This window comes from Amblyomma americanum, chromosome 1 (assembly GCF_052857255.1).
Source record: "Amblyomma americanum isolate KBUSLIRL-KWMA chromosome 1, ASM5285725v1, whole genome shotgun sequence".
NCBI lineage: Eukaryota > Metazoa > Arthropoda > Arachnida > Ixodida > Ixodidae > Amblyomma > Amblyomma americanum.
The window spans coordinates 18,607,551-18,617,585 of NC_135497.1; the positions used below are offsets into that span (position 1 = coordinate 18,607,551).

Consider the following 10,035-nt stretch of genomic DNA (forward strand, 5'->3'; position numbering starts at 1 on the left):
CAACCTAGCTCCGGCTTCACCCCTTCACACGATGTCAGCTGCAGGAAAATTCTTACCCTGCGGTGCTCTCGCAAAATGCTTGCACGATTTGCACTGTGTCCCGGCTTAGCATGACCAGTTGCTTGCAATATTTGCCCTTCGTATAATAATAATAATAATAATAATAATAATAATAATAATAATAATAATAATAATAATAATAATTCTTTTATTGCACACAACATGTACACGGCAATTAAACGGGCCTGTCAAAGCCTCTAATGGCTTGAGGGACTTGGCCCGGCAAAGTCGGCAGGCGGGCGTGCAATACTAACATCAACAAGAAATGAACATGGACAGCAAGGAACCTACGTTAAGACAACAGTAATTTAACACTTCGTGCATGCTCGCAGTAACGCCAGACCAGGGAAGCAGCAGCGTAGTCAGTAGAGCCAAAAATGAACGTTTCTTCATAGGTGTGGGGCGTATTTATAAGCAGCTTAGTGGCAGGAAGATAGGAAGGAGCACGTGTTAGTCGTTAGAGTCCGAAGCTCTGAAGGATCGCCAGATAAGGCGATAAAAGGTGCGCGCACGCGCACTTCGAATACACACATGACGTTGCAACATTCCTTCCTCCTCAGAAATGAAAGCGTTGCACTGGCTTGCGTTCTCTTGTTGAGCGTCTCAGAGTTTGTTGGCCGACACCTGTATCCAACGGGGCCACCGGAATATCTGGTGCCGGAAGATCTGGGGAACCGGTGCCATTTGGGGTGCGCCGGGCAGTCATGCCTTCATCCGGGCTCACCGTTTCTGGATGCTGTAGTTGTGTTGCTTGGTCTGGCTCACTGCAATGTGTGTTGGTTGTAATTACTGCCGGGTTATCCCCTGGTGCTTCTGGTCGCGGGCGGACCTGGTCTACGTGCCGCTGGACGACTCCGTCCGATGTTTCCACGGTCACCATTCTCGCTCCAGACGTCGTCTTCACATGGCCGGGCGTCCACTTGCTCCTGCACTGTAATTGCGGGCACACACCTCACTTCCAAATAGTGGCAGCCGGTCATCGCTGTTCTCTTTTGGTCCCGGAAGTGCTGGAGGAAAGCATGTGTCAAAGCGTGAGCATGTTTGATAGCCTAAAAGCAGCTCTGCTGGGGATTTACCCGAATTTCGCGGAGTCCTCCGTTAGTTAAAAAGCAACCGTACTGGGTTCTCTTCCAGGTTTCCTTCGCTCATTTTTCGAAGGCCATCTCTTAAAGTTCGCACTGCCTTTTCCGCCGCACCATTATACTGGGGATGGCATGGAGCCCATCGAAGGTGCACAATGTTATTTGCCAAGAACGACGCGAAGCCTTGACTGGTAAACTGGGTTCCGTTGTCAGAAACGATCATGCGGGGTATTCCAAACCTGCTGAAAATGTCACGCAGACAGTGAATGGTAGTCTGCGTTGAAGCGTGCGACAAAGGTATTGCTTCGAGCCATTTGGTATGTGCGTCGACTACTATGAGTATCATCTTTTCGGAGATCGGACCCACGTAGTCAATGTGAATACGGGACCACCTTTCGCATGTTTCAGGCCAGTTAACGGAGGGGGCCGTGGCTGGCATCGGCAGATTTTGCACACAGTTCTGGCACTGAGCAGACAACTTTTCAGTATTTCTCTCAAAACCTTGCCAGCAGAACAAAGAACGTGCGACAGATTTCATTGCCGGTGAACCCTAGTGCGTTTAATGTAGAAGATTCAGCACTCGCTCCCTAGCTTCGGTCGGTATTAGATTCAGATTCAGATTTATTTCAACAACACTTGGTTGCCGAGGAGGCGAACAAAAAGGCAATCAAAAGTTGCCTGACGAAGCGTCCGCCCCCTTTACACTCTACCACTGAGCAGTGGGCAGGTTTAACCAAAGAAAAACAGATCATAACACCAAAGAGACATTGCATATAACATTATACACGAAAACATCAAAAAATAAAAAACAAGAAAAAAACAGCACATATTCATTTAAGGTACACAATTAAGAAATGCTGTAAAAAGTATATTCGCGCGTCAACATTGTTGCACAGAATTGCACATAAAATACAAATATCGGTGTGACTGAACATAACAAAAGGCAAGAAGAGTTTAACGAGGCCGGCCAAAGTAAGGTTTTCTTTTCTAATAAAAACATGAATTTTTCTCTTTTTTTTAACATGGGGCAGATATGTGCAGAAAAAGTAAGCCATTGCTATGTCACAAAAAGATGTGGGTTAACTTTTTGCTAAATGCTTTCGTGGAACGACTATTGTGAATGGTTTCTATAATACCCGGGTACTTATTTAGAAGGTCAGCGATTCGATATTTTAGCGTTTGTGTACCGTAGTTCGTACGCACTAGTTCTTTTCTACAGGTCATATGCCGAAGGTTATGGTCGTGGTCTCTAAAGAAGAAAGTTTGCGAGAACCCAGCCGGGTCCATTTTTATTTGATCATATATTTTCAAAGCTACTCTTTTTTTCATGATATTCGTGATAGTTAATATCTGATGTTTGTCAAAAAGTGGGGCTGAGGGGGCTCTATATGGAGAGTTTTCTATTAATCGTATGACTCGTTTTTGTAGTATAAGCAGGTTTTCCATGTTTGCTTTTGTTGTAGTTCCCCATACATGAATACAATATTGCAAACGAGAAAAAAACTAGACCATAATACAACTGCTTTTTAACCACATTGGAAGTAAGTTCTTTACTTTGAAGATAATTCTGATTGATCTGGAAATATCTTTTCGTATTTTTTCTATGTGCAGAGACCCTATTACCCCAGTGCACCAGTTCATGTGCTATGGATAGTTCGAACTTACGGTCAAAAAACGGCAGCATGGCCCGGGCCATTCCGTTTGCATTTCTGGGCCACCCATGTGGTATGTACCGTTTGACCTCAACCAGGACAGGGTCGGAAGACGTTAATGCCTTCAGCTCACGCGTTGTCACGGCGCCATAATTCAGCTGGCTCAGCGACAGCACATATTCGGGCGGCTCACCGTCGTCGTCAGCTTCCGGAGATCGCTGCGGAAGTCGGCTCAGGCGTCAGCGTTCAGCATCTGTCGTCCTGGTGCGTACTGTAGCCGGTACCGGTAGGCTCCCAGATGGAGCGCCCAACGTTGTATCCGAACGGCGGCCATTGGGGCGTCTGATTGTCTGATCTCAGCAGGCCCAGCAATGGCTGATAATCAGTGAGCACGGCAAATTCCCGACCTAGAGCTCTTGGGGCTGCTTCCATTGCCAGCGTATATTCTTTTTAGGCAGTTGATGCAATGGAGCAAGTGTGGTTAACATGTTCGGCAGAAACCTGGCGTAAAAAGTAACCATGCCCAAAAACGAACGTAGCTCGCCGACATTACATGGGCTCGGTGCCTGCATGACAGCGTCAAGGTTTTTCTCTGTCGGATGAAGCCCATCGCGATCGATGCGATGCCCTAGATAAGTTACTGCTGGGCTGCGCAACTTGCACATATCGAACCTTAGCTTTACCCCACGCCCTCGGAAGCGCTCCAAGACGTATTTCAGCCTCTCACCACTGTCCCTCGCTCTTTCGGAAATGAGCACATCGTCCAGATAAGCCTGTGCTCCTGGAAGGCCAGCCAAAACCTCATCCATTTTTCTTTGGAATATCGCGGGCGCCGAGGCTATTCCGAAAGGAAGCCTGTTGTAGCAAAATAGCCCTTTTAGCGTATTAATGACGCAAACTTTCTTAGCGTCATCATCTAGCACCACTTGACTGTATGCATCCCGTAAATCCAGAGTGCTGAAATAGTCCCCATCGTGTAGTGGGGCAAACATATCCTCAATGACTGGCAATAGGTATTGCTCAGTTGCACACGCTGGATTTACTGTGGCCTTGAAATCGTCGCAGATCCTTACTGCGCCGTCTTTCTTGAGCACTGTGACTATGGGCGTTGCCCATTCATAGTGTGCCACCGGCGACAGTACGCCCAGAGAAACTAAACGGTCTAGTTCAAGCGACACTCGCTCGCGTAGCGCGTATGGAATGGGTCTGGCCTTACGGCGCCTTCCTTCATATGCAGGCTGGCTGGAGGACCCTTGATCAGTCCCAGTTCCTCGGAGAACACGTCGTGGTAGTCATGGAATATGGTGTTCACGCTGGATTCGCGTGCTTGTTTTCTTGACGCTGAGTCCTCGACAAAACGAACCACCGGAACACCTGCGCTATCCAGCTGCTGGATTAAATCGCGACAGCAGAGGCTAGGTCCCGCACTGTCCAACGCGGTCAGAGCAAACTTTATTGTGGCCCCTTTATGACAATCCTGGAGCTCAAGCTCCCCAAATACTGGAAGGCGTCCTGTGTAGGAGGATAAATTCAGACTGGACGGTTTCAGTTTCGGCCATTGCCCGCGATGCTTATCGTACAGTTGACGCGTAATGGCACAAATGGGCAACCCGGTATCGACTTCCATGCACAGCTGCACACCGCCCCAAGCTAATGTTCGGCGGATCGGCGGTTCCAGACAGTTTTTCGTTGTGATAACAAAGTCCAAATGTGGCCGGCTTCGTGTTCCTGGTCTGCTGAGGTTTCCGTCCCCTAGAGGGTGTTAGTTTGCGCCGTCTTCGCCGTGCCTTCTTCTCGAGGCCCGCGGCTTCAACATTTCCTTGCGAGGTGACCCCGTCGTTCACAGCCGTAACAACGAGCGTTAGACCAAGAGCAGCATGCGTCATTGCGTTTCGTACTACCGCGCCTTGAGCATTCTTGATGTGCGGCAGCCCTTGTCTCGTCCAGCAGAGTTTCCTTCCGATGCGCCTGTACTGTTAACACGGGTGTCGTTGCCGGTCCGATCATGCGTTTTACGCCACTATCCGCAGCCTCAGCTGCAAGGGCCATTGTCTCAGCGTCTTGTAGCGTTAATTCCTGCTTTGCCAGTAGCTGCTTCTGCAGGGCACCTGACCGTATACCACACAATGCGGTCTCGTAGCATGCGATCGAAAGCACTGCCAAAATTGCAATTGTCAGCTATACGGCGAATGTCTACCATGAAATCATTAATGGCTCGCCCTCCGCCTGACAGCGACTGAAGAACTTGAAGCTTTCGGTGATTTCGTGTCTCTTCGGACTGTAATGCTCACTCAAAACTTCGACGACTTCTTCATACGTCAACGCATTTGGTTTGCGCGGAGCCATCTTTCCTGCCAGCACTTGGATCCTATGCGTATTTAACGCGCCAACCAGCTACGCTATTTTCTTAGTCGAGTCTTCAATTGCATTAGCTTCGAAGTATGCTTCTACCTTAATAAGGTACGGCTGCCACTTTGTCTTCTTCGAAGTCCGGAAGGTGGTGAGCCATGATGCCCTTGATTTCTCGGTTCTGTGTGGGTTCCTGTTCAGTGTCGACTTTCACTGCATGGGCGATGTCCATCCTCGTCGCCACTGTAGCATAGCCATGGCGTGCTCGCAGTAACGCCAGACCAGGGAAGCAGCAGCGTAGTCAGCAGAGCCAAAAATGGACGTTTATTCATAAGTTTATTCATAGGAGTGGGCTCGGCAGACCAGGCAGCGGCATGTGCCCTTACGCACCCTTCTTCTGTCTAACCCAGGTTTTCCAGCTTAGTCATGCCGGAGCGGACTATCAGCACAATCTTCATCAAGAGCCTGATGACGTCATGAATCTGTCTACGTGCGTCACGCCTACAGCGCCGCCGCATCAGCATGTGACCACACCGGGCATCCTTTTAAATAGCCGACCGCAAGAATTTCACTTCAGTGGGCTCGCCAGATCAGGCAGCGGCATGTGGCCTTACGCACCCTTCTTCTGTCTAACCGAGGTTGGTGCCTATTATTGTACATTTAAAAGTGATTGTCGTGGTAACCTGGTTCTGCCTTGCCCCCAACAGTGCATTCGTATTGCATGTGATGTATACCTAATGTGCGAGTTGATGTTGTGTGGCGACGTCGAACTTAATCCTGGCCCCGAGACAGACTCTGACAGTATGAGCACGCAAGAGATGTTGAAGCAACTGATTCTGGGACAACAAAAATTGGCAGACGAAATGGCAGCATTAAGGACGCATAGCGCGAAGATGGAAAAAATATTGTGCGAATTCACCCAACAGCTCGATTTATTAAAAGACCAATCAACCCGTGTAGAAAACCTGGGAAGAACAGTCACCTACCTACGCGAAAAAATTATCGAGTTGGAGGACAGAAGTAGGCGTTCTAACTTAATTGTGTTTGGGATACAAGAAGACAGCGATGAAACAGAATCTGTCCTTAGGGAGAAAGTTATTTCTGAGGTTTTTCAAGAGAAGCTTGGTGTGACATGCAACTCAGTCCCCAGAATCCACCGTATTGGCAAAGCTGGGAAAAATCGACCCGTCATATTGCTCTTCCAGGACTTTAATGAAAAACAAGAAGTAATGCGGAATGTCCATAAGCTTAAAGGAACCAAATATTCAGTATAAAATGACTATTCACGTGACACGCTCAGAATAAGAAAGCTCTTATGGGATAGTACGAAAATCGATAGGGATCAAGGCAAGAAGCCTATTCTGGTGCACGATAAACTAAAAATGGACGGGCAGATTTTCGCGTGGGATGAGGCCAGCAATTGCAGAAATAAAATAAGAAATGAGCAGAGCAAAAAGTGACTCGCATCACCGCTTATCAAGGAACTCAGGCTTCTAAACATAAATGCGCGCAGCGTGGTAAATAAAAGCGATCATCTTGAGTCCATAATTCTAGGGTATGTCACACATTGTTATAATCGCAGAGACTTGGTTGCACGAAGGAATTGATGTTTTCCCTCCCCTTTACCGGGTGTTCCGTCGGGACAGATCTACCAGAGGAGGTGGTGTTGCCCTACTCGTAAAACATGGCATCGACACTTCTTTCCTAACTCAAATTGAAAACCATGAAAGCCTCGCGTTAAAACTTTCTTGTTCGGGACGGTCCTTTCTAGTAATTGCAGTTTACAGAGCTCCCAATTGCCCTACGCAGTTTCCACGTGAACTGTCTGATTTAATGAATGATTTTCATCATGACAGAATCTTATTAATTGGTGATTTAAACCTTCCATCAATTAACTGGCACAAGCCCTTTCTCAACCCTGATCATGCTGCCCACGAAGAGCACATATTAGTTATGTTGAGACGAGACTTGCAGCAAGTAGTGAGGCAACCAACACGTGTACATGGCTGTACTTCTTCTCTACTTGACCTTATCTTTGTAAGCCGATCTATTAGTGACTATCATGGTTCAAATGAGCAGGGAATTTCTGATCATGATTTGGTCTAATGTCCCTTCCCTGTCCATATTGTTTGCAAAAAGCCTGTGGCCAAAGTCTGCTATGTAAAGGACTTCTCGCGTGCGAAAGATGAGAGCGTGTTGGATTATTTAGATTTTTGCCTCAGCAGTTTCTGAGGCAGTAATGCTGATGAGCTATGGAATAAATTTAAAACACTGTGCACTCACTGCCTTGGAAACCTTGTCCCTAATAAAATAATAAAATTTCGCAAAGCCTCTCCCCGGATCACACATGAAGTCCTGCAATTTAAAAGAAAAGTGAAACGTTTGAAACATGGAGGCGCCAGTCGTTCCATTATTCAGTCTTTTCAAATATCCCTTAATGCAGCTGTGAGGTCCGCTAAACGCCATTACTTTGAATACAGACTGCCTAATTTCATTCGAACTTCACCTGAAAAATTTTGGAACCACTTATGTCAAAAGAAAAAACCTATTGACCGAATAATGCACGACGGCAAGCCTCTCACAGATAAAAATGATATTGCTATGCAATTTAACCGCTACTTCCACGGTGTCTTTGCTAATGCAAGTGGTGAACATTGTCCTTTTGAAACGCCCTGCACTATGCCTTCTAATACGATATCAAGACCTGGCATTCTTGAATTGCTCCTAAGCCTGAAAACTAAAGCGTCGCCAGGCCCTAAAAAAATTCCGAACGCTTTCTTGCGCCGGTATGCCGAAAAGCTTTCCCATTTTCTGGTTGTTATTTTTCGCGCGTCTCTGTCATCAGCTGTGATTCCTTCAGAGTGGAAAACTGCATGTGTTGTTCCTGTCCTAAAGAAAGGGAACGCATCACTGATACCAAATTATCGCCCCATCCCTCTCACTTCAACCTGTTGAAAATTACTAGAACACATAATCGCCAAGCACATCATCGATTTCCTTGACGATAACAATATCCTTTCTAACGTTCAACACGGATTTAGGAAGGCCTTTTCTACTGTAACTCAACTAACATCGTTTGTTCATAGTTTCGCATCTGTACTTGATAAATCCGGCCAGGCTGATATTATTTTTATGGATTTTAGTAAAGCATTCGACCTCGTCTCCCATTCTAAATTAATTGGCAAGCTTAAACAAGTTGGTCTTCCTAACTGTATAGTTAACTGGGTTTCAGCTTACTTATCTAACCGACAGCAGTTAGTTTGTATTGGCGACCATTATTCACACAGCCTGCCTGTCTCTTGTGGTGTTCCCAAAGGAAGCGTCCTGGGTCCCCTGTTATTTTTATATATGTGAATGACATTGTAAAAGTAGCTACTCATCCCGTTCAAATCCGGCTGTCTGCAGATGACTGTGTTTTGTGTAATGTAATTACTTGTCGTGAAGGCCAACTATTACTCAATTTAAACCTAAAGAATATTCTGGATTGGTGCAACCATTGGGACATGAAACTTAACGCTCAGAAAATCGTATTTATGAGATTAACAAAAAAAACACATTTATATCCTTACACTCTTCCATAATTTCCACTTTCGGATGTAACTGAATATAAATACCTTGGCGTGACGATAACTAATAATCTAAGCTGGAACAAACATAAAAGTAAGGTGTGTGCATCAGGTTTTCGTAAATTTTGTGTCCTCAAGCACAAACTGAAGAATGCTCCTGCAGACTTGAAATTTTTAGCCTATTCACCATTAATCAGACCCAAGTTAGAATACGCTTGCATTGTCTGAGACCCATTTACTAAAACTAACATTCAAGCGCTTGAAATGATCCAGCGCGAGGCCATTCGATTCATCTTTTCAAAATACTGTCCAACCGACTCACCTACGGCCATAATGCGAGCACACCGAATTCAAACATTGCAGGTAAGATGTAAAATTCTCAGATTAAAATTTTTTTTCCTTCTCAAACATAACAAGTTGTCAATGTGCCCGGATCCCTATGTCAAGCCATTTTCCGCTCCACGACCAACAAGACATCGCCACTCTGATTCACTAACTCCATTCACCGCCAGAACTAACCTATTTAAGTACTCCTCCTTCCCTCGCACCGTAACTGAATGGAATGCTTTACCTTTAACAGCACTACGTGACATAGACTCCATTGAAGAAATAGAAGACTGACGCCATCAAAGTTGTTTTGTTTTGTGTTTGGAATTTTCTTTGTTTTATTTTATATTCATGTTGCACTGTTCAGTTGTTTATTTACCTTAAAGGCCCCCTTGTATCGGGGGTATTACAAAAGGGGTGGGATTTTAATGAAATGAGCAAACAAAACAGCGAATATTATTTAGCACTGAAGGTGATCGGTTACATGTTCTTGAAAAGTAGAGGATGAAGCGATGTTGACGATGTCACGGGGTAGGCCGTTCCAGTCCGTTGCTGCTCGAAAGAAAAATGAAGCAGAAAAGGTGGCAGTATGCGATGGCGGCCGGGCAACTTGTAGGGGATGACTGATGCGGTGAGATATGCGTGCGGCAGTTGTGATATACGGTGACCGATTGAGGGAAGAATGAAATAATTTGTGATAAAGGGTGAGACTTGAAATGCGACGACGGAACGAAAGGGGCGGTAGTCCTGATAATGCTTTCAATGAAGAAATGCTGACGTCATATGAGTATGAAGAGTGGATCAATCGAGTGGCACGGTTTTGGACAGCTTCTAATGCATTAATTAAATAAGTTTGGTGCGGGCTCCATATGGCAGAGGCATATTCTAATTTTGGTCTCATGAGCGATTTATATGCGAGTAATTTTACGTGTTGAGGGGCAAGGCGGAGATGGCGCTTGAGAAAACCAAGTGTTTTATTCGATGCTGAAATGATGTTGC

At 45.9% G+C, this 10,035-nt stretch overlaps 1 pseudogene; it reads right to left on the reverse strand.

Moving 5' to 3' along the window:
- Positions 1–268: 268 nt before the first annotated feature.
- Positions 269–3,128, reverse strand: LOC144131021 (uncharacterized; annotated as a pseudogene).
- Positions 3,129–10,035: the final 6,907 nt, after the last annotated feature.